Raw genomic sequence first — 27,597 nt, 5'->3', positions numbered from 1 at the left:
TCAGTGGCCATGGCTCACGGGCCCAGCCACTCCACGACATGTGGGATCTTCCCGGACCGGGGCACGAACCCGTGTCCCCTGCATCGGCAGGCGGACTCTCAACCACTGCGCCACCAGGGAAGCCCCCTAAATATTTCTGTGTGGACTTTTGGGGCCCAGGGTCTGGCCCAGACTGTCTGGGTCTGAATTGTGTCTCTGCCCCTCAGTGGTTGTGTGGCCCTAGGCAAGGATCTTTCCCTCTCTGGGCCTCAGTTTCCTCATTTGTAAATGGGTTGGGACACTTTGCTCAGTGTCTGGGACATGGCCAGGCTCCAGTCAATGGTGGTCGTTCTTTCATTAAAATTATTATTATGTTTTAAGTTCTTAGTATTTCCCTATTTTTTGTACAAGGACAGTTACAGGGCCTCATCTTGAAAAAAGTGCCTCAGATCATTCCTGGGGCTTGAAATAAGCAACTGAATTCATTTTGACCAAGTGGCCCCTTGCCCCGGACTCCTGGTCTCTGTACTCTGAAGGCAGTTGGGAACAAGGGCATCTCTGGAATGACTGGCATTTGGAGCTAGAAGAGAATAGCCATCTCCTTCCCTAAGGAACCCACTTAAGGATAGAAAAAAAATGGTCAACTTCTCAAAAATGCGTTAAGGCTCCCCAGCACCCCACTCTGAGATCCCTCCACAGACTTGAGTAGACATGGAATAAACCATTCCCTACTTCCTGGGTGAGGCTGTTACACATCCTGCTTCCTTTGCATTCTCACAGTTGTGCAGATGAAGAAAGTGAGGCCCAGAAATGTGAGGCCACTTGCCCGGGATCACAAGAGAGGACGTATCCGTTATCTGTTGCTGTGTAACAAATTACTCCACAGTTAGTAGTTTGAAGCAGCCCTATTGATAATCACCTTGCAGTTTCTGTGGTCAGAATTCCGGGCATGATGTAATTGGGTTTCCTGCTGCAGGTCTCACGAGGCTGCAGTCATGGTATTGACCAGGGCTGTGGTCTTGTCTGAGTCTTGGGGGCCTCTGCTTAGGTTCTTGGTTGAATTTACTTTCTTGTGGCTGTAGGACTGAAGTCCCCATTTTCCTGCAGGCTATTTGCTTGTGATGACTCTCACCTCCTAGAGGCTGCCCTCAGGTCCTTGTCATGTGCCCCCTTAAACATGGCCCCTTCCCATAACCTCATCACAGGAATGAACTCAGCTGCATGGTCCCACCTATTCAAAAGGAGAACAGATCCTCCAGGGCATGGACACAAGGGGGCAGGACACCTGGGGGCCATCTCAGGCTTCTGCTTACCACCATGGTAGGTGGTGGATTTGAACTCAGATTGATTCCAGAGTTCATGTTCTTGACCACTGTATGTTGTTTTTTCCCTCTCTGGCCCTGTCCAGGATGGACCCTGAGTGAGGTGGATTGATTGGTTGGTGGAGTCATTGGGTTCATTTTGAGCGAGATGGCTTAAGTGGGATGTGGGTGGGATGCCACTTCCCTCCCTGGCAGGACCTGGTCTCTCTAACACAGACCCCTGGTATGTCTTGAAGTGATTTGCTGATTGGGTTGTTGAGGATGAGCCCGGAGCATCTGCTCCCCTAGGTCCCCTCCCCCCTCCTAGTGGGGGTTTAGGCTCAGACCTGGCCATGGGGCAGGTGCCTGATGGCTCCCTCCTTTAGGAGACATTTGTGTCATATGTTGTCACCCTAAGGGTGGGATAGGATTGCGGCACCCATGCTGGTTGGTATTAATTTCTAAATATTGGGGCTTTTTCAGATAACTTATTATTTAGTGATTTTTAATTTAATTCTGTTGTGCTCAGAGGATATGCTCTGTGGATTTCCAGCCCTTTGAAATGCTGGTTTATGACCCAGCATACGTCTGCCTTAGTGACCATTCCCTGTGCACTGGAAAAGAATGTGTGTAGGCAGACCTCAGAGATATTGCGGGTTTGGTTCTAGACCACCGTAATAAAGTGAATATCGCCATTCGGGGAATCACACTAAATTTTTGGTTTCCCAGTGCATATAAAACTATGTTTACACTATACTGTAGTCTGTTAAGTGTGCAATAACATTATGTCTAAAAAAAACAATGTACATACCTTAATTAAAAAATAGTTTATTGCTAAAAATGCCAAAACAATTGCAATAGTAACATCAAAGATCACTGATCACAGGTCACCATAACAAATATAATAATGAAAAGGTTTGAAATATTGTAAGAATTACTAAAAGTGACCCAGAGACATGAAGTAAGCAAGTACTGTTGGAAAAATGGTGCCTACAGACTTGTTCGACACAGGATTGCCACAAACCTTCAATTTGTAAAAAACACAATATTTGCGAAGCATGATAAAGTGAAGCGCGATAAAATGAGGTCTGCCTGGGCTCCTCTGTTGTTGGGTAGAATGTTCAACAAATGTCATTTAGATCAGCGTGGTTTATAGTGTTGTTCAGGTCTTCTGTGTCCTTACCGACTTTTTTTTTTTTTGCGGTATGCGGGACTCTCACTGTTGTGGCCTCTCCCATTGCGGAGCACAGGCTCCGGACGTGCAGGCTCAGCGGCCATGGCTCACGGGCCTAGCTGCTCCGCGGCATGTGGGATCTTCCCGGACCGGGGCACGAACCCGCGTCCCCTGCATTGGGAGGCGGACTCTCAACCACCGCGCCACCAGGGAAGCCTCCTTACCGACTTTTGGTCCCCTTGTTCTACCAGTTACTGGTAGAAGTCTGCAACTATGGTTGTAGGTCTGTGTATCTCTTCCTTGAATTCTTTCAGTTTTACTTTAAAGTCATTTTGTTGGAACATACACGTTTATGATTATGTCTTCCTGATGAATGGAGTCTTTTATCATCATGAAATACTGCTCTTCACCCCGATAATGCTCACTGTCTTGAAGTCTCTTTAGTCTGATATTAATATAGCCACGCCAGCTCACTTATGCTTTCTGCTTTCTGTCTCTTTCCTGTTAGCCTCTTTGTGTCTTTATATTTCAAGTCCATCTCTTATAGGCATCACAGAGCTGAATCTTGCTTTTTTATCCATACTGACAGTCTCTGCCTTTTAATTGGACTATTTAGCTCACATACATTTAATGTACTTATTGACAGGGCTGGGTTTAGGTCTAATATCCTGCCATTTCATTCTGGTTTGTTTGATGAGGCAATGTCAATCAAAAAGGATCTCCTTCTTCCCCATCCCCATTGCACTAAAGGTAAGGGGAGCAGGAAATTGAGGTTGAATCCAGACTCCTTGCTGTGGCTTACAAGGCCTCTGTGATCAGGACTCTGCTCACCATGCCAACCTCATCTCTCCCTACGTTCACTATGTCCTGGTCCCATCAGCTTTCTTTCTGTTCTTGAACTTGCTAGGCTGGTGAACCTTTTCATTTGCTGTTCTTCTTGCCTGCATCACCCTTAACTGTGCCACATCAGGGGTCCTTCCCTCTTGTTCAGCTGTAACTCCAGTGTCACTTCCTCAGAGAGCCTTCAAGTCATGGTCTCTGTATTCTTCTTGGTTCCTGTCACTCCCTGAAATAATCTTGTCTGTTTACTTGATTAGTGTCTGTCTACTCCCCTAGGATGTAAGTCATATGGTCTGCTGTGTTCACTGACACCCCTCCAGCACCTAGCACATAACGGGTGCTGTTAGTATGGGTCGAGGGAGCGAATGTGTGAGTGAAAGGGATCGAATGGGGTGCACTCTGTGGCAGAGGCCCTCCTGGTTCCTGCCACCAGGCCTCCCTGGTTCCTTGACTTTGGGGAGCATGGACCACAGCATGGGGAGTGGCTGCAGGCTGGCATCCTTGACCTCCTGCCCCTACCACACTGGGAGGGCAGAGGGAGCTCTGTGTGGTCCCAGCCACTAGCTGATGGCTGGCCAGGCTGTCGATTGGGTGGTCTTTTAAGGTTTATTTCCCCTCAATCACAAAGGTAACAAATACGGTGGGGGCGTGTGTGTCAAAAGCCCATTCCCTTATGTCCGTTCAATTACAGGCTCTCTCTTATGGAACCAAGTGTGGTAAAATGATGTTTTATGTATGTACCTGGCTGTATATGTTATACCTTTCTACATATGTTCAGCGGTCTAGATGTAGAACTCCAGTGTGCTGTATTTGTGGACATTTTAATGCATTTTTTCAAAGTTAATTTTTTGGTAACTTTTTATTTTGACATTTCAAGAATATAGAGCACCCCGTGTACCTTTCACCTGAATTCACCAATTGTTGGCCCTGGGCTACATTTGTTTTAAAATTCTCCCCTTCTCTTTCCCTTCCTCCCCACTTCCCCTGCCCTCTACATACAAACATATGTGTGCATACACACACACACAGACACACACACACACATTATTATTATTACTTTGATCCATTTGAGAGTAATGGCAGACATGATGCCCCTAAATAATTCAGCATGTATCTCCTAAGAACACAGACATTCTCTAATATAACCACAAGACACTGAACAAAATCAGGAAATGTAACACTGATAGTAAATTATACAATCCATGGGAATTCCCTGGCTCTCCAGTGGTTGGGACTGCACGCTTTCACTACCGAGGGCCCAGGTTCAGTTCCTGGTTGGGGAACTAAGATCTCATCAGCCATGTGGTACAGCCGAAAAAAAAAAATTATATAATCTGCAATCTATATTCAAATTTCACCTATTTTCCCAAAAATGTTCTTTATACCTCCCCTCCCCTCCTTCCCCATCCCCAGTCCAGGGTCCAATCCTGGATCATGCATCATATTTCATTGCTTTCTTTGGCGATTTTGACTGTGTGTGACTTTTAGCCTTGTGTGGGTAGTAGGAACTCTCCACTAAGATGTGGCTCTGACATGCTTCTCCCAGGCCACTACTTACCAGCTCTGTAACGCTGGGCAAATGCCTCTTGGGCCTCAGTTTCTTTGGCTATAAAAAGGGGAAATCTCTGTTTCTCCCCCATAGGCTTCTTCTCTTCCACACATTTTATTGAGCGTCTACTGAGTGCCTGGCTGTGTTGTAGATGCTGGTGAGTCAGCAGTCTCACCCATTCATTTCATTTTTCCAGGCAAACATCTGGGCCCCCGGGGTGGCGGCTGAGAGGAGAAGGTATGGTGGAGTAAAATAGTAGGTGTTGGGCACAGAGCTGGCTTCCAGGGACGCCCTCCACGCGTTGGCCGTTTTTGCTGTCTCTGCTCTTTGTAGAACATTTGGAAAATCAAGACAAGCAAAAAGATCTCACCCTTCCAAACAGTCACTTCACCTTTTGGTACATTTCCTACTTGCTCTCTGCGTTCTGTTTGAGCTGAGGTGTGATCACGCCGCACACACTATGTTTCGTCTTCTCTTGCCCCTTCTGTGCAGCTCCTTGTGTCCCTGCCAAGCACTCTTCGTCACTAAGCCTTTAATGGCTTCGTAGTGAAACGTGGGGCTCTGGATCTGCTCTGTTCAGGTCGAGTTGTTAGGGAACTGTTGACTGAAATCGCCCACCTTGACCAGGCCTGCTCGCCTGAGTTGTCTCACAACCGGAGGTCCCGATAAGGAACATGGTGCCGCTGTGGAAAACTAACTGAAAGAATTCGGGAGGGGCCTAAAGAGGGAGGGGACAACCAACCTCCCAGAGTCCCTCGCGCTGGAATCCATCTTGGCTGAGACATGCGTGCGCCACGAGGAAGGACCCTGACTCAGACTATGGGTCACGCAAGGTGATTGGCCAGAGACAACACGGAAACTAACGCCATTACCATAAAACCTGAGGCTGCAAACCACGTGGCAGAGCAGTTCTCGTGGGGTCCCTGACCCTGCTGCTCTCTGCCCAGGCACCCCTTTCTAGTAAAGTCTCCTGCTTTGTCAGCACGTGTGTCTCCTTGGACAATTCATTTCCAGATGTAGACAAGAGCCCACTCTCGGGCCCTGGAAGGGGTCCCCCATCCTGCAACAAAATCCTGGCTACTTACCGGCTGTGTAATGGTGGTCAAGCTGCTTTACCTGGGCATGCCTCACTTCCGGAAATAGTGCCCACCTCTTAGATTGATGGGGAATTAGATGAATTAAGATCCGTAAGATCTGTAAGCTCTCAAAACAGTGCCTGGCACATGGTAAGCACTCTGTATTTATTAGCTATAATTATAATAATTATTATAATAACATAATAATATACTAATAAAATTATTATCAGTTAACCATTCCATTTATATTGGGCATTTACATAGATTTCAGCTTTTCACAATTACAGAGTACATGTGTCTTTGTTCAAGTTGCCAGTTCTTTTATTGATTCAGTAACTGGGGGCTGAAGAAACTTTGGTTTAGGGCCTTTTGGTTTTTAAAAAAAATTTTTTTATTTTTGGCTGCGTTGGGTCTTCGTTGCTGCACGCGGGCTTCCTCTAGTTGCGGTGAGTGGGGGCTACTCTTCATTGTGGTGCGTGGGCTTCTCACCGCAGTGGTTTCTCTTGTTGCGGAGCACGGGCTCTAGGCACGAGGCTTCAGTAGTTGTGGAACATGGGCTCAGTAGTTGTGGCTCGCGGGCTCTAGGCATGCAGGCTTCAGTAGTTGTGGCACATGGGCTCAGTAGTTGTGGCGCACAGGCTTAGTTGCTCCGTGGCACATGGGATCCTCCCGGACCAGGGCTCGAACCCATGTCCCCTGCATTGGCAGGTGGATTCTTAACCACTGTGCCACCAGGGGAGCCCCGGGCCTTTTGGTCTTTACTAACCCAAAGAAATCATTGGCACCTAGAATCCTAGAGTCGGGTTGTCAGAGCTGAGAGAGACCATGGCATCATCTCACCCATTCATTTCATTTTTCCAGAAGGGGAAACTGAGGCCCAGAACTGTTCAGTGACTTGGTCCAGGCTTACCAATTGAGTTTGTGATGGAACTTGAAATTGAAAGCAGTTTTCCTGACTCCTATCCCATGATTGTTCTGCTTTTGTCCAACAGCTCCGATGCTTGGAGGGCAGAGAGGGAGCTTTAAGTTGTGTCCAGATGAGTTGGAGGAATCCTGTGTGCCTAGAGGATGCCTTTGGGAAACTTTATTTTCAGATTCTGTAACTTTAGTGACCATAAATGGTATGTGTGTGTCTGTGTCTGTCTGTGTGTCTTACTATCATTCATCCTCCATGGGTCCATAGCACCATGAGTTCCAAATTGAGGGTCCTCAAGCCAGTGCAGCCTGTAAATAGGTTTTGTCGGGCCTGTACAGTGTTTTAAGATTTTTCAATTGGTTGCCAGCATTGAAAAATCAAGAAATTTCGTACAAAAATTTATATTTCTGATTTCTTAAATAATCAGAAGATCTGCCCACATCAAGCTTGCATGCCTACAGGCCAACACTTGGCTGGAGCTGAACAGTAGCTGCCTTCTTTAGACAGGGCTTGCAGTCTTCAGTTTGCCACAGTCTCCACCCTTCCGTAATGTCCCTGACATTGAAACCAAATATTGGTTGCCATTTATCATTGTGCTTGCTCTGCTGTTTTTTAGTTTTTTTTTTTTTTTTTTTTTTTTTTTTGCGGTACGTGGGCCTCTCACTGTTGTGGCCTCTCCCGTTGCGGAGCACAGGCTCCGGATGCGCAGGCTCAGCGGCCATGGCTCATGGGCCCAGCCGCTCCGCAGCATGTGGGATCTTCCCGGACCGGGGCACGAACCCGCATCCCCTGCATCGGCAGGTGGACTCTCAATCACTGCGCCACCAGGGAAGCCTTTTTTTTTTTTTTTAAATACAGTTAAGAGGACATTGGAATATTTTTTCTAACCCTTGTTTCTATCAGATGGAAAACTGAAAGCCAGACCAAGAGGGTTACATATTTTAAGAAACAAAGGAGGGACAGGTCTATTCTCTGAGGTGAGTAGAGGGGGAGAAGGTTGTTGTCTCTTAGAGAGGGTGACTCTCTTGTCCTGACTTCCATTTCCTGTGGCCTGTGGGCAATCATTCTCTTTTCTTTTTTGCAACATCAGCTGTTGAACTGGAGGTTGCCACATTCATCTGTCCTACTTCCTGCATCTTGTTCTGTACTTACGCTCCTTTGGGAGATCCTGGGGTGCACATCCCAGAGAGGAAGCAGTGAGCATCCTACAAGGGTGTTAGGGGTTCCCTCAGCTACCGTCTGGGGCCTCCTCTTGGACTTCAGGACGCTGGTACCATCCCAGTCAGGTTTGGTGTCTTCCTGCGCTTGTGCAGCCCCGTGGAAACCTCTCCCCTGCTTTGTTTCTCCCAAATCTAGAAGGTTTTAAAACAACAACAGTAATAACAACAACAACTATAACAACAACAGCAATAACAACAACTATAACAGCAACAGCAATAACAACAACAACTATCACAACAACAGTAATAGCACTGCTCTTGCTCACAAGATCAGCAAGTGCTGGTTGTCAAGATTCTTTGGTTGCAAGTGACAGAAAACCCAGCTTAAACTGCCTTCAGCAGAGACGGGAATTGCTTGGCTTGTGTTAAGGAAGGGTCTGTCTGTTGTCCTGGGGTGGCCTCTGATTGGCTGCCTTGAGTCATGTGCTCATCACTGAGACTGACTGGCCAGGTCTGGGTGAGGGGCCCACCTGTACCACATGGCAGTGGGGGAGCCATGGTTCCTGCAAGGAAGACTCCAGGCTGCTGGGACCAGAAGAAGGGGAGGGATGCCAGCTGGGAGCATCTCTCCTCCTCTGTGCTGGTACCATCATCCCAGATTGGAAGCCTTTACCTTCTCCAGAGTCTTGGGTCGCAGGGAACCCTGTTGTCACTTGGGCTGCCTGCAGTGCCCCGTGGCTTTTCCACATCCTACCTCAAAGCCTTGCTCATCTCCTGCTTCCTCAAGAGGTCCTCCCTGACTGTTCTGGCTCTTTCCATGGATCTAATAATAGCATCCGCATCCACATGTGTGAGATGTCTTCAGTGGACGTGTCTCAAGCAGCATAACCTCCCAGGAATCTGGCGGGGAAGATGTTACAACGTTGCCTATTTTATGGATGAGGAAACAGAGGCTCAGAGAGGTTCAGCAAGCAGAAAGGCTTGAGGGTCACACAGCATCCTTTTCTCTCATTGGAGGCTCCATCGTGTGTGTTTTGTCTTCTCTAAGGCCATACAACCTGGATTTGAATCCAGGTTCTGCCCCTTCTAGGTGTTGTCACCTTAGGAAAATGGCTTAACCTCTGTATCTGGGGGAAGAGCATTCCAGGCACAGGGAACAGCAAGTGCAAAGGCACTGAGGCAGGAGCATGTTTCAGGAACAGCAAGGAGGCCAGAGTGGCTGGAGTAGAGTGAGCCAGGTGAAGTGTGAATCGGAGGTGAAGTCAGGGAGGTAACAGAAGGATGGGGGAGGCTGGTGGGCAGATTGTACAGGGTCTTATGGGCCATTGTAAGGACTTTGCATTTTACTTTGAGTGAGGTGGGAGCCCTTGGAGCTTTTGAGCAGAGGAGGGACAGAATCTCACTTAGTTGTCACAGGATCCCTCTGGCTACCAGTGGAGAATGGACTATAGCGGGGCAGGGTGGAGGCAGAGGGAGGAGGCTGCATGGTAGCCCAGGTGGAACAACATGGCAGCTGGGGGGGGCGGGTCTGGGGTGTTCCACAGGTGGCTTGAAGTTAGTTAATTGCCCCTCCTTTGTGTTCCTGTGTTGTTTGTTAGCTGTATGGCCTTGGGTCCTGGCTTTATCTCGTTGAGCCTCAGTTTTCACATCTGTAAAACGGGGTTAATGGTGTTACTTCTCTCATCAGGCTGTGGGCGTGACTTACATGCGATGATAAATGTAAAGTGTTTCCCGGAGTGCCTGGCACGTTGTAAGCTCTCAGCAGATATCTGTGGAATAAACCAGTGAGTGAACGACAGGGAGTTTGGGGCTGCTCCAGCTCCGCCCAAGGCATCTACCCATGAGGTAGCCCCAGAGCGGGAAGCATCCCGTCTCCCTGCCCAACTCTACCCTCCTTCCCACACACACGGAGATTTGAATGAACAGAACCCAGAATGTTCTGGCAACAGTCGCTCCCTCTTTCCTAGTGACAAAGACATCTTTGTTATGCCTGGGTGTGAAATCCGTCTCAGAAATGAGGATGGTGCAGGCTCAGGAGGCAGCTGGCAAGGAAGGGGAGGAGCTTGGGAGGAAGGCATCTCATGGCCCTGTGGAGGAACAGCCTGCCCCCGCACAGTCATCTAGCCTCGTGTGGGTCAGAATGCTCTTGCACTGGTAGTGCTTTGTGGAACGAACTATGCGGGGCCACATTTCTGCTGAGTAACCACATCGGTCAGCATTACCTTCTGTAGCATTACCATTATCTCTCTCTCTCACACACAGAAAAAGTGATAATACCCAGTGCTGGTGTGCCTGCTGGGAAGTGCACAGTTCCATAGGGTTGCTGTCAGGAGTCTTAATGCTGCCGTCTTTTGGGAAAAATAGTCTGGCCATGTTTTCTTATTTATTTATTTTCCTTCTCGTTTCATTGAGATATAATTCACCTACAGCCCTGTGTAAGTTTAAGGTGTACAGCATAATGATGTGACTTACGTCACGAAATGATGATCCCAGTAAGTTCAGTGAACATCCATCAGCTCATAGAGCTACAAAATAAGAGAAGTAGAAAACATTGTCCTTGTGATGAGAACTCTTAGGATTTACTCTCTTGACAACTTTCATATCTAACGTACAGCCGTGTTAAGGATATTTATCGTGTTGTCGTCTGGCAATGTTTTCAAAGGTGAAAACCCAGGATACCCTTTGAATCAGTTCCTTTGGGAATCTCTCCTGTAGAACCAAGAAGAAAAAGTCTGTAAAGATGTCAGAAAGTTGTTTGTTCCGGTTTTGTTTATCACGGCCCTCCCTGCACAGAAGGCAACCCCTTGGGTACTCATTCGCAGAGAAAAGGCTAAGGTCTTTGCTCACCCATGGTTGGGATGTTGGGCAGCTGTTTAAAAGAATGAACTAGATCTCTTCTCTTGATGTGAAGGGCTGTGTGTGCTGTACTGTTGAGAAAGGTTAAGTTGCGAGTCAAGTGTAGAGGGTGATCCCGGTTTTGTAGGAGGAAACCCAACAGCCCAAAGACCCTCTGGATGGGTGTTGACGAATGTTGAGAGAGGCACTGGAGGATGCAGCCCAGGATATCAACATTGGTGGCCTTGGGCTGAGAATGGGGAGGGTTTTAGAGAAAGATATTTTGTTTATCTTTGTATTTTGTTTTCATTGTTCACTAGTTATAATGAACACATTATTTTTCAAATTAAGATAAACTGACAATTAAAAAAAGACAGTTGCTGGCTTCTCACTCATGTGTGGCGGACCCGTACATAATATTGGGTCATATGAACCCTCCCATAGTCCTTTGAGAATCAGGATAACGGGGTGGTTGGACACGATTCTGAATCCAGGCCCCTTATGTTAAATCTGGGCCCCAGATTTGGCCAGTGGATCTTTGCCCTTGTGGAGCTGACATCCTGGTCAGTGTAGAACTGCGCCTAGAACAGGGGTGTCCGAACGAGGGCACGTTTTGCTCCCCAGGGGACAGCTGGCAAAGTGTGCAGATGTTTTTCGTTGTCATAATTGCAGAGGAAGGATGCTACTGGCATCTGGTGGGTAGAAGCCAAGGATGTTGCTTAATAACCTACAGTGCCTTAGGACCACCTCCGTGGCATGAATTATCTGGTCCCGAACATCAGTAGTGCTGAGACTGAGAACCGTGGGCTAGGTCAGTGTCTGGCACACATTAGAAGCTCAACAAATATTAGCTGCTGTGATGAAAAGATGACATAAACGTGTCTTTGTTTGCCGCCCATCTTACAGACAAGGAAATCGAGGCTTGGAGAGAGGTGCCCCATCCATGGGGGAGGGAGGTGGAGTTCGGGGCTCGGGGCTGGCCTGTAAGTCCAAGAAGTGGGAGACCTCATTGCTGGGGAGACTCTAGAGACCCAGGCCTGAGCTGGGTGCTGGCCACCCCTCCTGGCTCCGCAGCTTGGTGCCAGCACTGTCGTCTGCCAGTCACCACAATATCTTGATGTCTCGGGCCAAGGTATGTTCTCAGCCCCCTCCCCACGTGTCAGTCTTTGTCACGTCCTCTGTGCTGGCAGCCCCGGAAGGTGGGGTGGGCGGGGGGGGGGTCTTTTTATTTCTGCTCAGGAAAAGCTGTGTTTGGTAGCAGCACATGGTGTCGACAGCCAGGGGCCCGATTCGGGCGGCTCTGCCAGCTGACAGCCTTTGGACTACCTTGCGACAGCCTTGTCCCTCCCCGAGCCTCAGATTCCTCAGCTGGGTGATGCAGTGGGGCGGGCAGTGCTGTATCCTCCCCTGCCTCTTTCTTGGACACAGGTGAGATGCTGGATGTGCAGCTCCTTTGTCCACAGCAGGTCCTTCTAGAAGGAGGAGCTGACGTCATTATTACTCTTTATCACCTGTGGGGGTGGGAGCCCAGTGTCAGGGGGCTGGGGATGGCTCCTTCCTTCTCTCCCTCTGTCATTTTCTCCTCATTCTGTGATTGAGTTCGTCTTGTTCAATCACTTTAACTGCCATCCCTTTGCTAACATTTCCCAAACTTATATTTCCTGCTCTGACCTCTGCCCTGACCTCCAAGCATCTGTATCCGGATGATGGTGGCATCTCTCCTTGGGTGTCTAGCGGGCATTGCCAACACCCCACCTTCACCAGCTCGCCCTGCTCACAGCCCCTTCTGTCTAGGTAATGGTCCCTCCATCCTTCCACCTGCTCAGACTCATCCCTGGGGCCATCTCGATTCTCTTCTTCCTCTTACATCCTGCATCCGAAAGCTCAGAAGGTCCAGCTGGCTCCACTTTCAACGAGCGTCCGGAATATGGTTACTCCTCACCCCTCTGCGCTGCCACCATGGTCTCGGCCACCATCGTTTCCTGCCGGGACTGTCGTGGTCACCTCCTCCCTGGTCTCTTGCTTCTGCCCTTGCCCCGGACAGGTGGTTCTCCACAAACATTGTCTGTAAGTCAGGTTACATTCCTCCTCTGCTGAAAACCCTCCTATGACTCCCACCTCACTTGCTGTAAATGTCAAGGGCTTGATGATGACCTAGGAAGCTCTTCAGTATCTGTTTTTCCTGCTCCACATGTCTGTCTGCCTGACTTCATCTCCAAACATACCTGACACATTCCTGCCTCAGGGCCTTGGCACTTACTGTCTGCTTGCTCTAGAACACTCTCCAGGTATTCTTGTGGTTAGTTACCTCTTTGGGTCTCTGCTCTGATATCCCACTTTCTCAGTGCAACCTTCCCTGACCTTCCCATCTAAAAGCATACCTCTTCCCCATGCTCCCTCTCCCCCTTCTCCATTGCACTTAGATTTTACTTACTTGTTTGATAATTGTCTGCTCTCCTCTCACTAGAATTTAAACTCCTGGAGGGCAGGGATTTTTGTCCCTCCTGTTCCCTGCTGCTCCCAGACCTAGAGCAATGTCCGGCATACAGAGGGTGCTCAGTGAATATTTGTAGAGTGAAGGAAGGAAGAGCCACCCATTCATTGTCCCATATCTCTTGAGATGATTTTGTATGTCAGGCTTTCTTCTAGGCATCAGGGACAGCACTAAATCAAACAATGGTTTGTGTCCTCAAGGAGTTCTAATCCAGGGGAGAGAATAGACGCAAGTAATGACATTACAGTGTGGTAAGTGCTTTAACAGATATATTAGTCAGAACTCTTTGGGTTGTGAATGACAGAAACTCCAAGTCAGAGTCTTAAGGAAAAAAAAAAAGGCTATTCTGGGCTCAGTTGACTCAGGAAGAATGGCTTCAGGCATAGCTGGATCCAGGTGCTCTCCGGCCTGACCCTTAGGACATGTACCCATCCATGAACCAAGTATTGCTTATCTAGGAGCCCAGAACTCGGATTGCCTGGCTTGGGTCACGTGTTCATCCTTATCGATGGAGGTGAGGGGTCAGCTTCTCCACAGGTACATGTACCAAGAGCAGGGCTCAGGGTTGACTTTCAGGAGGTCACATCTCTGGGAGCTACAGAAAGGGTGGATTCACATAGATTCTAAGCAGTTTTTGGGGTGTGTGGCCCAGTCTGTTGCAGGTGGCTGGGAGGTGGAGGAGGGGGTGCTGCAGGTTTCCTGGTGACAGGTGGCCCCCTGCCTCTCCCTGCACTTACCTCCTTTGCCCCCTTGTCCCATTCTTTGTAAATATTTCCGGCTCGCTGCCTCTCCACTGTCCTCCCTTCCCTGTATCACAAAGGGGCTCCAGATGGTGTGGCTCTCGGGGAGTCTGCCACATAAATCTGTTGGGTTCTAATCCCCCTTCTCCCTCCCCACCCACATATGCAAGGCTCTGGGCTTCTCGGATCCTATTTCGGGCCTGAGGGAGGAAGGATGCTCAGGGACCCCGATGGGCCTCACCACTCTTTCTGGCCTGTGGTGCTGGGGGGCCACTTTTTTTATGAAGGTGGCTTCATAGGCCTGCCCTGGGTCTTTTGGTTCCCAGGGACACCCTGAACCAGACATGCCTGCTATTGCCTACTCTTCCTGGGGTCTAACCCAGGATGTCTCAAGTTTTACTATACATAGAACCGCCTGGGGTAGGTCTAATTGAAATGCAGATTCTGGGTCAGCAGGTCTGGGGTGGGGTCTGAGATGCTGCATTTGTAACAGGCTCCCAGGAGATGAGATGCCCGTGCTGCTGGTCCAGGGACCACACTCTGAGGGGCGAGGGTCTCAAGTACTTTCTACTCCTTGGCTCGTCCCTCGCCCTCCCCAGGCTGGGTCAGATTCCCCATTGCTCTCTGCACTGCCTGTCTTCTCTCAGAGCCCTTGTCACACAGGGAATAGGTGATCTACTGTGTTAGATACATTTTAAGCTCCAGGAATCTTATTTTCTAATGTCTTCATACTGTCAGGAAATACTGATTAAGGTCCTACTAGGTGCCAGGCATTGGAGAAGCAACAGAGAGCAAAGCAGACAAAATCCTTGCCCTCAAAGACCTGGCATCTAAATAGGAGGAGATGGACAATAAACAAGAAAAATTCTGCACGTGACAAGTGCTATGAATACCGTAATACAGAGATTATAAATTAGATAGTGTTGGGGGCTGTTTTGGATCTGATGATCAGAGAAGGCCTGTCTGGTGAGATGACTTTTGAACTGGAACCTGGTTGCCAAGAAGCCAGCCATGGGAAGAAGGGCAGGAGGAATTGTGTTCCAGGCAGAGGGAGCAGCCTGTGCAAAGGCCCTGGGGCAGGGATGAGCCTGGCCAGTTTTAGGATCAGCAGGGAGGCCGGTGTGGGGCTGGGGTGGAGTGAGTGAGGGGACAGTGGGTGGGGGAGGAGGTCTGAACAGCGTTGTGGGGTCTGCATCACACGGAGCCCAGGGGAGAAGCTGGGCTTTTATTCTAAGAGCAGCAGAGGGTTTTTGTCCAGGGGGTCACGGTGAATGAGTTATCTTAGAAGAATCCCTCTGGCTGCTGTGAAGAAAGTAGATGGATGGGGAGAAGGGGAGAGGAGCGGCCAAGTTCAGGATTTGGGCTGGTTTCTGAGCCGAAAGCCAGTTTCCATGTGGCGGGAACTGTTGCCTTGGCTCTCACCTACTAAAGGGTCGTGCTTTGGCCAGAACGGATCCCATTAATGGGCGGTTTTAGGAGCCTTCTGGGTGCTGCTGAGTGGTGGGCTGGTCTGGACTTGCTTCTGTGGAGATGGCTGTTGCTGGGTGGGTGGCTGGGAGGGTCTCATCTCCATGCTTGTCAGCGAGGGGGAGGGCCCGGCTGGGCCTGGCCTCTCGCAGTTTGACATCATTTATCCACACAGACATGGAGAGTTGCTGAAAGAGGGAGTGTGCCTTATCTTGCTTACATGGTTTCCATAAAACTACGCTGCATGTGATGTCAATACATAGTGATACCAATACTACTACAGCCGTTAATAATAATAGCTGATACTTATTGTTTCCTTTGTAGATCATGTTCTAAGCCCTGCAGTGGCATCTCACAGGATGCTCACTGTCATCTGTGAGGAGAGGACTCTTATTATCCCCATTTTACAGACGAGGGAACTGAGGCCCAGAGAAGTACAGGAACTTGCCCAAAGGCCACCCAGTTTTTTTTTTTGTTTTTTTTTTGTTTTTTTTTTTTTGCGGTACGCGGGCCTCTCACTGTTGTGGCCTCTCCCGTTGCAGAGCACAGGCTCCGGACGCGCAGGCTCAGTGGCCATGGCTCACGGGCCCAGCCGCTCCGCGGCATGTGGGATTTTCCCGGACCGGGGCACAAACCCGTGTCCCCTGCATCGGCAGGCGGACTTTCAACCACTGCGCCACCAGGGAAGCCCTGGCCACCCAGTTTTTAAGTGGCACATTGTAAGTTCACATTTTTAGAAATCCTGTGACGATTTGCAGCCACAATAGTTTGGTCCCGTGTCATGTATGTTAAAGACACTGCTCTCATAAAGGTCAGTGCTGAAAGCGGACCATGGCTCCTGGGGTTGTTTTGGCCCACTCCAAGAGCCTCAGGACGTGGCGAGTGGGACCCTCCTGCCATCCGAGAGGCTGTGTGCCCTCTACTTGGTGCTGACCGTGGGCAAGTTGTGCGGCCTCCCATCCTCAGTTTCCTCATCTGTGAAATGGGGGAGGAGGGGAGGCGAACAAAAGCCCCGCCTCCAGGCCTGTGTGGTGAGGAGTCAAGGAAAATCCTGCTTCGGGGGTTTGGACAGAGCCTGGCACGTGTAAGTGCTCAGTGGTTTTCAGCTGCTGTTACTTTCACTGTTATTATTATCTTTATTTTTATTGATGGGTAGAGTGGTAAATAGAGTGACCAGCTGCCTTGGTTTGCTTGAGACTGTTCTGGTTTTAAAACTAAAAGTCCTGGGCTTCCCTGTGGCGCAGTGGTTGAGAGTCCGCCTGCCAATGCAGGGAACACAGGTTCAATCCCTGGCCCGGGAGGATCCCACATGCTGCAGAGCAACTAGGCCCGTGCACCACAACTGCTGAGGCCACGTGCCACAACTACTGAAGCCTGTGCGCCTAGAGCCCGTGCTCTGCAACAAGAGAAGCCACGACAGTGAGAAGCCCACACAACGCAGTGAAGAGTAGCCCCTGCTCGCCTCAACTAGAGAAAGTCCATGTGCAGCAGCGAAGACCCAACACAGTCAAAAATAAAACAAACAAACAAATAAATTAAAACAAAAACCCCCCAAAAAAACCAAGAAAAAAACCTAAAAGTCCCTCATCCCAGGAAGCCCCTCAGTCTTAGATAAACCAGGATGGTTGGTCACCCTCTGGTTAAAGTACTTATAAATAAGTTTAGGCCTGCCCTGGCATCAGCTGGGCCTAGATTTGAATCCAGCTCTGCCACTTGAGCAGGTCACTTAGCCTCTCTGTGCCTCAGTTTCCCCACCTCTAAAATGGGGAGTGATTGTTGTACCTAACTCGAAGGATTTTTATGAGGTTTAAATGCGGTCAGCAGTAAAAGGGTTTGGTGGAACAGTTATACTGAAACTACCTGGGGGGCCCAAGTGGACTGGAGAGAGGCTGAGACCATGTTGAAGGCTGGGTGTGGGTCTTCCCCTCCCCCACAGCTGGCCCCGGCTTTTGAGTCAGGCTGGCTCCATCCTCCACCACATCAAAGTTCTCCCAGGGCCCCTTTATGGCAGGGGCTGCTGGGCCCCTGGTGCAGCGGCTGATGAGAGCAAGATCCTATCTGCATGGGTGGAGGTGCCCGGCAGCGGGGAGGCAGCCCCTGCCCCTCCCACACAGGCCCTCGCTGGTCCTCTTGGGGTGGACAGAAGCCTGCACGCCAGCAGGACCCCACACAAGCTGGTCAACCTCTCTGCTCCTCATTTTCCTCCCGTCTAAATGGCGATGCTAGAGTCTCCCCGTGGGGTGCACGGGAGGGCCCCTCCAGTCTTGGGCTATGTTAACAGAATGCATCTTGGACCAAACTGGGTCCCAGATAGTGACGTTTGAAATACTTTACTGTGAACCAACTGATGCTTTGAAAGCACACCAGCTCCAGGGCGGTGGTGGGACTGTGCTGCTCAAAGAAGGGGTACAGGGCGGTGGTGGGACTGTGCTGCTCAAAGAAGGGTTACAGGGCGGTGGTGGGACTGTGCTGCTCAAGGAAGGGTTCCAGGATTTATAGAAGTTGCTCTTTATTCTTAAGAGGCTACAGACAGTGTGTTGGGGAGCATCTTAAACTCGGTGGTTGCGAGGGTCTCCGTGCAGTGAGCCCCTGCCACCCCCAGCCCAGTGTGCAGGGGAGTGTTGGGAATTAAATGGAGGAAAATAAGTGGCTTCTCAATAAATGGTAGCTGCTAATTTTTTAAGATTCAACTTTTATTTATGTTTACAGATTTAAGTCAGGGTCTTGCAGAGATCTGAAAAGATTCCAACGTAATCCCAGTAGGAGGACAGACTCACAGCCCTCTGCAGACTCATTTAGTCAGATGACAGTGACTGCAGGATATACATTTTACTGAGCACGTACTGTATGCGAAAGCCCCAAAGTCCTTGCTCTCCTCTGGGTTTGCTCCAGGGACCGACAGCATCCACAAGGGAGTTTGGACCTACTCCAGCGCCACTGTATCAGAATCTGCTCCTAACAGGCCCCCCGATGATTTCCAAGCACGCTGCAGTTTGAGAAGTGTTGGTTTAGCTGTTTTTCCCTCCTTCAGTCCCTCCAACTACCCTGTGAGGTAGAGCTCCTTAAAAAAGGGGAAACTGAGGCACAGAGAGGCTCAGTAACCTGCCCAGGCTCACGCAGCCAGCAGAGTTTCTAAGAGTCTATGACAAGAGGTGGAGGCAGGATTCGAACTCAGGCCTCCCTGCACCAGAACCCTGCCCTTGACTGTCATGTTACCACTCAGCGGTGCAGCAGCTGAGAATGTGGGAAAGGAGTGGGTGATTCTGGCGGGGGAAGGATTGGCCTCCGGGGCACCCTGATTGAGTTGGGCCTGCAGAGAGGAGGAGGTCTCGGCCAGCAGAGGGGTGGGGTGATCAGTCCGCAGAGCGAGCCTTCATTTGCCCATCCCCGCCCGGCACCTGGTAGGAGGCCCCCGCCCCTTCTCTCTGCTCCAGCTTCAGGAGCTGTATGGAAACCCTGAAATGCAGACCCTCCTCATACTGCAGGGAGATCTTGGCTGGTCCAGTTAGTAGCCCAAGAGCTGGTCAGCAGCAGTTGGTTAGTAGTGCCTGCTTACTGTAACAGAGCATGAGGCAGCTCTTGAATTAAATGCAGTTAAAGAAGAATAGGAGCAACTTTTGCTAATTAATCAAATCCCCCATCTTTATTGAGCACCTCCTTTTTTTAAAAAATAAATTTATTTATTTTATTTATTTATCCTTGGCCTCCCTGGTTCCCCATCGCTGGGCGCGGCCCTCTCCAGTTGCGGTGAGCTGGGGCCACTGCTCGCCGCGGTGCGCGGGCTTCTTATCGTGGTGGCCTCTCCTGTTATGGAGCACAGGCTCTAGGCGTGCGGGCCTCAGCAGGTGTGGCTCGCAAACTCCAGAGCGCAGGCTCAGCAGCTGTGATGCACGGGCCTAGTTGCCCCGCGGCATGTGGGATCCTCCCGGACCAGGGCTTGAACCCGTGTCCCCTGCATTGGCAGGTGGACTCTTAACCACTGCGCCACCAGGGAAGCCCTGTTGAGCACCTCCTGTGTGCCAGATGCTGTACTAGGTGCTGGGGACACAGGAGTGAACAAAACAGACAAAGTCCCTGCTCTGGTGGAGCTGATGTTCTAACAGGGGGGCGACAGAGAAATAACAAGTGCAAAGGAGCCGGACCATTCCAAATTTTAACACCTGCATGCTGGGGTGGAATCAGGGCAGGGAGGATGGTGGGTGTGATGAAGAGCGACCTGGAGGAGGTTCTGCCTTCCGCTGGGTGCTCAGAAAAGGCCTGACCTGGGAGCAAAGCCATGAATGATGCATGGGAGCCAGGTATGTGACACTTTTGCGGGGAAGAGAGTTCCAGGAGGAAATGGCAAGTGCAGAGACGGGGAGGTGAGCGAGAACTTGGTGAGTTTGAAGTGCAGCAGGTGCTGGAGTGGAGGGAGGGAGGGGAGGAGATCAGGTGAGGAAGGTAATGGGCACTTGGGCAGAGCCTGGCAGGTAAAGGTGAGCGGGGGTCGGGGAGGCCCTTCCTCCTGGCGCGGCGGGCAGACCTGGAGGGCTGTAAGCCGGCGGGAGTATGGTCTGATTTATGTTTTAAAAGGGGCCGCTTGGGTCAGAGTGTGGAGGCTGGGCTGTAATACCAGCAAGACTGATTGGTGGCAGTAACTGGCAGAGGATGGTGGCAGCTTGCACCAGGAGGTGGTACAAAGAGAGGGTGACAAATTCAGGATGGTGATAGAGCTGGCTCAGACTTGAATTGGTGGTGGAGGAATGTGGGAGGTGAGGCTTTTCAGCAGAGGGGAAGTTAGACCTTGACTGGTGTAACCTGGAAGGCTTCCTGGAGGAGGTGTAGGTGGTCAGAATGGGTGTTACAGGCTAGGGGACATTCTGGCAGTAGAAATCCATGAGCCAGGGCCAAAGTGGGTTCCTGTGAAGGGCAGTGGGCTCATATGGCTTATGTAACCTCCTTCCTACCCTTAAAGGTCACCGGCTCAGAGTTGTCCCTGGGGTTTCGAAGCTAGAGAAGGGATTAAGGGTCAAAGGTTTAGGTCGCCCCCTTGAGTGCGGGCAAGAAGACAGCTAAGGGAAAATCAGGACACCCAGGTGGAGGAGTTTTGAGGCTCTTAGCCCTGGCCCTGGCTGGACGGCAGGCCTGTCACCCACCGTTCCTGGACCTCGGTTTCCTCAAGCATCAAGTGGGGTACCAGGGAGGTGCAAAGCGAGCCTGCGGCAGCCTGGCAGGTTGGAACAGAGGTTGCCTGCCGCCCCCGTGCCAGGGCCCAGAGCAGCTTGGTTTGCAAGGCGGCACTTTCTGGGTGAGAACAGAGTTTTTGAGGAGGGCGTGGAGGGGGGAGGAAGGGGGGCTCTTTCTTTTTTCTCTCTGGACAGATCATTGTGGAGGAGCGGGCTCACAGAGGGGCAGTGAACAGAGACAGCGCTGTGGGCCTCTTTTTTGGGGGGCGGGGAGGGGAGAGGGAGCTAGGTTAGCTGTATGGGCCACTTAATACCCATGAACTTGCAATTAAATGCGGAAGTGGGAGACAAGGGGGTGGTCAAAGGGGATATTGTTCCGGCTCCGGAGAGAAGGGCGGCTGGAGCCCTGGGGAAATGGCCAGCCTCCAATATGAATGGGCTTCAGTGTCCTAGGGGGGCTGGAGGGGGCAGGGGGCCGTCATTTGGCCCTTTGTCCTGTTCTGCTGGACCCGGCCACAAAGGCCAGCTTGATTCCCGTTTGGTTTCTTTTGGGGGGCCGAGGTGGGGGGGGTGCCTCGACCCCAGCTTGGCCCCCTCCCAGGGCCCCAAGCAAAGTGTTCCCTCTGGCCATGAGGGGCTCTCTAGAAATGCCCCTCACTGTGATTGAACTTTGTTTTTTCCTGAAAAATTTTAATTTTTTTAGGCATGTCTTACATGCAGATTTTTTCGGGCATGTCTTACCTACAATATTAAGTGTACAGCTTGATGAATTTTTACATGTAATTTATCTGTGTAACCTTCACCCACATCAGCTGGTAAATATTGCCAGCACCCCAGAGGGTGTTCCCTCCCAAGTCAGTATCCCTCAAAGTAACTACTGTTCTGATTTCAGTCATCACAGATTAGTTTTGCCTGCTTTTGAACTTTATGTAAAGTAGAATCATACAGTATATGCTCTTTTGTGCCTTTTAATTTTTAAAATATTATAAATATACACGTATACCTAACTATATATGTATATATGTGTGTACCTAAAAATTATATATACGTATACTATATATTATTTTTATATGTATTGTATGTAATCATGTCCATGGTTCAAATTAAAAAGGCATAAGTAACACAGATTAAAAAGTCAGCCTCCCAGAACTATGGAGACAGTGAAAAGATCAGTAGTTGCAAGGGGTTGGGGTGTGTGGAGGGGTGAAGAGGTGGAGCACAGAGGAGTTTTAGGGCAGTGGAACTGCTCTGTGTGGTGGCATAGTGATGGTTGCATGTCATTATGCATTTGTCCAAACCTGTAGAATGTACACGACATAATGTAAGCTGTGGATTCTGGATGATTCTCGGTAACGTATGAGTGCACGTTCATTGATTGGAACAAATGCACCACTCTGGTGGGGGACGCCGATAAGGGGGGAGGCTGTGCGTGTGTGGGGCAGGGGGTACCTTCTGCTCCATTTTGCTGTGAACCCAAAACTACTCTAAAAAAATAAGTCAAAAAAAAAAAAAGTCAGCCTCCCAGGTCCCGCCCCAAAGCTAGCCGCTGACCTTGGGCCCTTCAGATGGGACACACCCCTTTTGTTACATGAAAGTGATGGCCTGTTGTACTCACATTTCTGCACTTGGCTTTGTCCCCCTTTCCACCCTGTATCCTGGAGCTTGTTCTATAATAGCACATAGAATTCCACTGGATGGATGCATGGTGGCTTTTTTTTTTTTTTTTTTTTTTGCGGTACGCGGACCTCTCACTGTTGTGGTCTCTCCCGTTGCGGAGCACAGGCTCCGGACGCGCAGGCTCAGCGGCCATGGCTCACGGGCCCAGCCGCTCCGCGGCGTGTGGGATCTTCCCGGACCGGGGCACGAGCCCGTGTCCCCTGCATCGGCAGGCGGACTCTCAACCACTGCGCCACCAGGGAAGCCCCATGGTGGCTTTTTTAAAGCTGGTCTCCTCTTGATAGACACTGAGGTTGTTCCCATCTTTCGCCATTACAAACGATGGTATGACAGATGCAGACTGCTTCACACCTGTAAGTTCATTCATTTCTGGGAAGGGAACTTTTGGGTTAAAGGGTATATACATCTGTTTTAGTATTTATTTATTTAATTTCCCTTCCAGTTTTATTGAGATGTAATTGAGCTACAGCACTGTGTGTCAGGTGTGCAGCATAATGGTCTGACTTACGTCCATCATGAAATGATCACCACAGTAAGATTAGTGAACGCCCATCATCTCCGGCAGATGCAAAACAAAAGAAACAGAAAAAAGTGTTTTTCCTTGTGGTGACAGCTCAGAATTTACTGTCTTAACACCTTTTATGAATAACATACAGTGGTGCTAATTGTATTCGTCATGTTGTGTATTACATCCCTAGTATTTGTATATCTTATAAGTGGAAGTTAGTACCTTTTGACCAAATTTTCTTACCCCCTGCCTCTGGTAACTACGAATCTGATCTCTTTTTCTGTGAGTTTGTTTTCTGAAGTATAATTGACCTGCAACACTATGTTAGCTCCTGGTGCATATCGTAGTGATTTAGTATTTCTATACATTACCAAGTGATCACCCCAAAGGGTCTGTCCCTGTGTAATTTATCGCTCATCTTTAATTACATGACAGATATGAATGCAAAATCTCCTTGTAGAAAATTACAGACAAGGGAACCTTTTCCTTCCTATCCCTGGTTGCCCCCACCTCCAGTGTCTCTTGTTACTAGTCTACTGTGCAGTGTTCCAGATCTTTCCCTGTGTGTTTGTGTTGTTGACATACATAAACATGAACCTGTGGAAAAGACAGGGTGTGTTTTCAAGCGTGTGCATTTGTTTAAGTAAAAGGCCTCAAACCGAGGCCATGTTTAAAGCTGTAGGCTCCGGAGCCAGCCTCCTGGTTTAAATTCTAGCTCCGTCCCTTTACCTGCTCCCTGAGGGTAATCTCTTGTGATCACCCAGTATTCCGCAGGCTTGTTCACTGTCTAGGGGATCTTTTTATGTTGTTTTGCGCACTTCCAGCTCATTCCTTCTAACTTCTGCCTACTCTTTCACAGGACGATTATACTGGAGTTTATACATCCGTTCCCCTCTTAATAGGTATCTAGGTGATTATTTTTCTTTTATATTAGGAATTCTCAACCTTCACATAATTGATAGTTTGGGCTGCGTAATTGCTTGGTGTGGGGGGCCCTCCCGTGCACTGTAGGGTGTTTAGCAGCATCCCCGGCCTCTACCCACTAGATGCCAGTAGCAACCCCCCTCCCCCCCAGTTGTGACAACTGAAAATGTCTCCAGACATTGCCAAGTGTAGTGCTGAGAAGTGCTACAGGGAGCATCGTTCTTCAAGCTTCCCTGTACGCATGGGCAATGGCAACATTATTGTATTGCTATCTCACAGATAAGGAAATGGAGGCCCAGAGAGGTTGAGTCATTTGCTTAAGGTCACACAGCAAATACATGACAGAACCAGGATTTGAGTTCATGCTTCTTCCCATTTTGAGGGCACCCGCCAAGTGCCAAGCATGGTTCTAGGCTGAGGTGGGTGTTTAATGGGTACCAGCACTGACCCAAGCCCCTGCCCTCATAGAGCTAGCATTCTCGCGGGAACGGCAGACAGTAAGCTAGTCATCTTAATAGATACCTGACTCATCTGGTGGCGGTTGATGGGTGAGGGTGAGGAGATAGAGAGTCACAGTAACAATGCCACCTGACATTTAATGATATTTTACAGTAATAAATGATGTTTAGTGAGGGTTTAAATACATCAGTTACCGTTCTAAAGAGTTTCGCAGGATTGACTCATTGAATCCCCACCCAAAACCCTTATGACATACCATGAGTCTTATTCTCATATTGCAGATAGGGAAACTGAGGCACAGAGGTATTGAAGTCCTTTGCCAGGAAGTGGCAGAGCCGGTACAAGGACCTGGGCTGCTAGAACTCTTAGCCATTGTGCAGGCCGCCCTCATGCCTGCTCTAGGACCTACTTCCTGGGTGGTCGTGAGGGTCACCTGCTCTAAGAGTGTGACTCAGTGTGGTTTGCATGGAGATAAGGACAGAAACTGAGAGTAAACATTTAAAGTTTTATAGCAATTTCACAGAGTAATTTTATGCCAGTTTAGTCCAGGACTAGAAAATTAGGCATGTAGTCTGCCTTTTTACTTTGTTTTTCTAGTAATTCACTTTTACTGCAATTTTCGAAAGTATTAGTCTCAAACGGATTAGAAATTAAAGACAAAAATAGTTCTTCCCAACAGATAGTTGGAGGAATGCTGTGTTAGGATGGGGAAAGTGCTAAGAGCAGGCCCTGGCCCATGGTATGACCTCCATAAATGTGAGCTTTATTATTAATCTGTTGTTCTGACATTTGATTCTCTCCATATAAGCTCCTTACCCCTGGGAGATAGAATGAGCTGAGGGATCTTCTTCCCATTTAATGGATGAAAAAATTGAGGCCCAGGCAGGTTAGGTGTTTAGGATTGGCTGGCAAAGATCCCCATTCATTGGGGATCTTTTCTTTGCTGACCTTGCCTGGGCCATGATTTTCATGCCCCTCTCCAACCCAGGCAGCTGGATAGGCCCTGACCTGCAGGCTTCCCCGTGGATGTGCGGTTGGCCAACAGCCTGGAGCCCTGGTTAAGCAGGTCCTAGAGAGAGACTGGGCTTCCCTGGGGACCGTAGGCGGCTGGGGCCCCTCATCAGCCCCTCTCTTTGTCTCCGTGGCCATGACAACCTGGCTGGATGCTTGGCACATCCAAACCCAGCCCCCAGCCTGACCAGCCGGCTTCCTCCCTGGCTGAGGCTGCCCTGGCAGGCTGCTGCCTGGCTGGAGAAGCTGCCCCCCAGCCCCCATTCCCCTCTCTCCCACTGATGGGGGCTCCTGGGCAGGCCTGGTGCTGCCATTTCTTTTTTGTTTGTTTTGGTTTTTGTTTTGATTACTAATTGTGTATTGAAAGCAGTAAGAGGTTCCACGACACCAAATAAACCAGTTCTGAGGTTTTCCCCAAGATAAAGTTTAACAGCTCCAGCTTCTTCAGTGTTTATCAAAATACAAAAGAAAAAAGTAGAGGTTATCATTTTTTGATGGCAGATCTGACCCTTGCAGGCTGAGGGAGTGAAAGCACATGTAGACAGGGGCTCCGAGGTGCTGGGGCTCAAGGATGACCAGCCGCGCTCCTGCTGGTGAGACCCCAGAGAGCCCGGAGCAGGCAAGCAAGGGGACTGCAGGGCTCCCGCTCAAACAAGAGTGTTCCAGCCAAAGTGCCCGTGCTGACCCGAGAAAAGGCTGGGCTTCCTCCAAGGGGTCTGAGAGCGGTGGCTGCAGCCCCCAGCCCATCTCCTGGGCAGCCACGTAAGCACAGATACAAGCACAAACGCTATGGAGTGTGGGATGACCCAAGACAGAGCAAATCACAGGGACCCCCTATTGTGACTATGCAGAATGGATCATAGCTGGTTCTGCCCCGTTTCATGTTCCCAACGGGAAACAGACCACTGGTGGACTGGACTCAGGCCATTACTGCAGAACCTACACTAGGCACATTTCACCCTTCTGTGTGTCCAAGTGTTCTCCTTATCTTGTATTTGTAACTATTTTAAAAAATGCACTGAGTTTGGGTTAAAAACCAACCACCAAAATGGATCTCAACACAGATGTAAGGCCCAGAAGAGGAACATCAGGCTTTTCTGACACAGCGACTCCTGGATGACCCGTGTGCCTAAAATCCCTTCTCAGTACTAAACAATGGGTTGGTTTTCTTTTTATAATTAAAAAAAGCTGAGTAATATTGCATAGGAGTACCAGAAACTGCCTCATTGGAAACAAAAACCATTTACGTTAAATAAAAACCCAGGTGCAGGCGGCGTCTGCACACTTACAGCACAGTGAAGCACACCGTGACCGACCATGGAGACGGCTTCTGGCCCTCACACCCCAGGGGCACGTTTGCCACATGAGAGTAAAGCGAGGGTAGAAGGAGGGAGTGAGAGGGGAGGAGAGAGGAGTACAGCTCACTTTTGGTTCTGGAGCTGATTGGACAGCCAGTCCAGTCCCTCATAGAGCCCGTCCCCGCTGGTAGCACAGGTGGCCTGAATGTACCAGTTCCTGTGGCACAGAGAGTGCAGACCCAGCTTGTCCGCGATCTCAGCTGCATTCATGGCATTGGGGAGGTCCTGTTTGTTAGCAAACACGAGCGGAACGGTGTCCCTGAGCTCGTCTTCTGCCAGCATCCTCATGAGCTCCTCTCGGGCCTCATTCACACGCTCTCTGTCATTGCTGTCAACCACGAAGTCACATGAGACCTTGTGTGTTCTGGAAGTAGTGGCGCCACAGAGGCCGGATCTTGTCCTGGCCGCTCACGTCCCACACAGTGAAGCTGATGGTCTTGTATTCCACGGTTTCCACGTTGAAGCCTATAGTGGGAATGGTGGTCACGATTTCACCCAGCTTCAGTTTGTACAGGATGGTGGGCTTTCCCGCAGCATCTAGGTCCACCATGAGAATGTGCATTTCTTTTTTGCCAAAAAGGCCCTTGAAGAGGTTTGCAGAGATATGCCCCACGCTGTAGACCCGTGGGAGCAGCACGGGCCAGAGAAACCCTGGACGGCCGCGGCGCTGGTGCTGCCATTTCATGTGGGAAGGACCCCCAAACTCAGGCCTCTGGGGGGTCCTCCCTCTGCATCCGGGCCTCTTTGCTGCTGGCTTTGAGCACACTTGTGTTCATTCTCCCCATTTGCTTTCTGTCCCCAGCCCTGCCTCCAGCTTCCTACTGAGCTCTCTGTCAACCTGGGTCTGTCCCTTCCCTTCCCTTCCCTCTGCTTTTCCTCCTCGGTCATATTCTCTGTTTCTTTCTCTGTGTCTCTCCCTCTCTCTGTCTGGCTTCTAATGCATCATCATTTGCAGATTGGTCCC

At 49.8% G+C, this 27,597-nt stretch overlaps 1 protein-coding gene and 1 pseudogene across 2 annotated transcripts in view; one reads left to right on the top strand and one right to left on the bottom strand.

Moving 5' to 3' along the window:
* Positions 1–27,597, top strand: part of PREX1 (phosphatidylinositol-3,4,5-trisphosphate dependent Rac exchange factor 1) — a 197,278-nt gene that overhangs the window by 9,575 nt on the left and 160,106 nt on the right. The gene's annotated exons all lie outside the window — the stretch shown is intronic.
* LOC137206503 (ADP-ribosylation factor 1 pseudogene) lies at positions 25,616–27,318 on the bottom strand (annotated as a pseudogene).

Source organism: Pseudorca crassidens, chromosome 15 (assembly GCF_039906515.1).
Source record: "Pseudorca crassidens isolate mPseCra1 chromosome 15, mPseCra1.hap1, whole genome shotgun sequence".
In the NCBI taxonomy this organism is placed as follows: Eukaryota; Metazoa; Chordata; class Mammalia; order Artiodactyla; family Delphinidae; genus Pseudorca; species Pseudorca crassidens.
The sequence above is the reverse complement of the archived record's forward strand: the minus strand, read 5'-3'. Positions and strand labels throughout refer to the sequence as shown.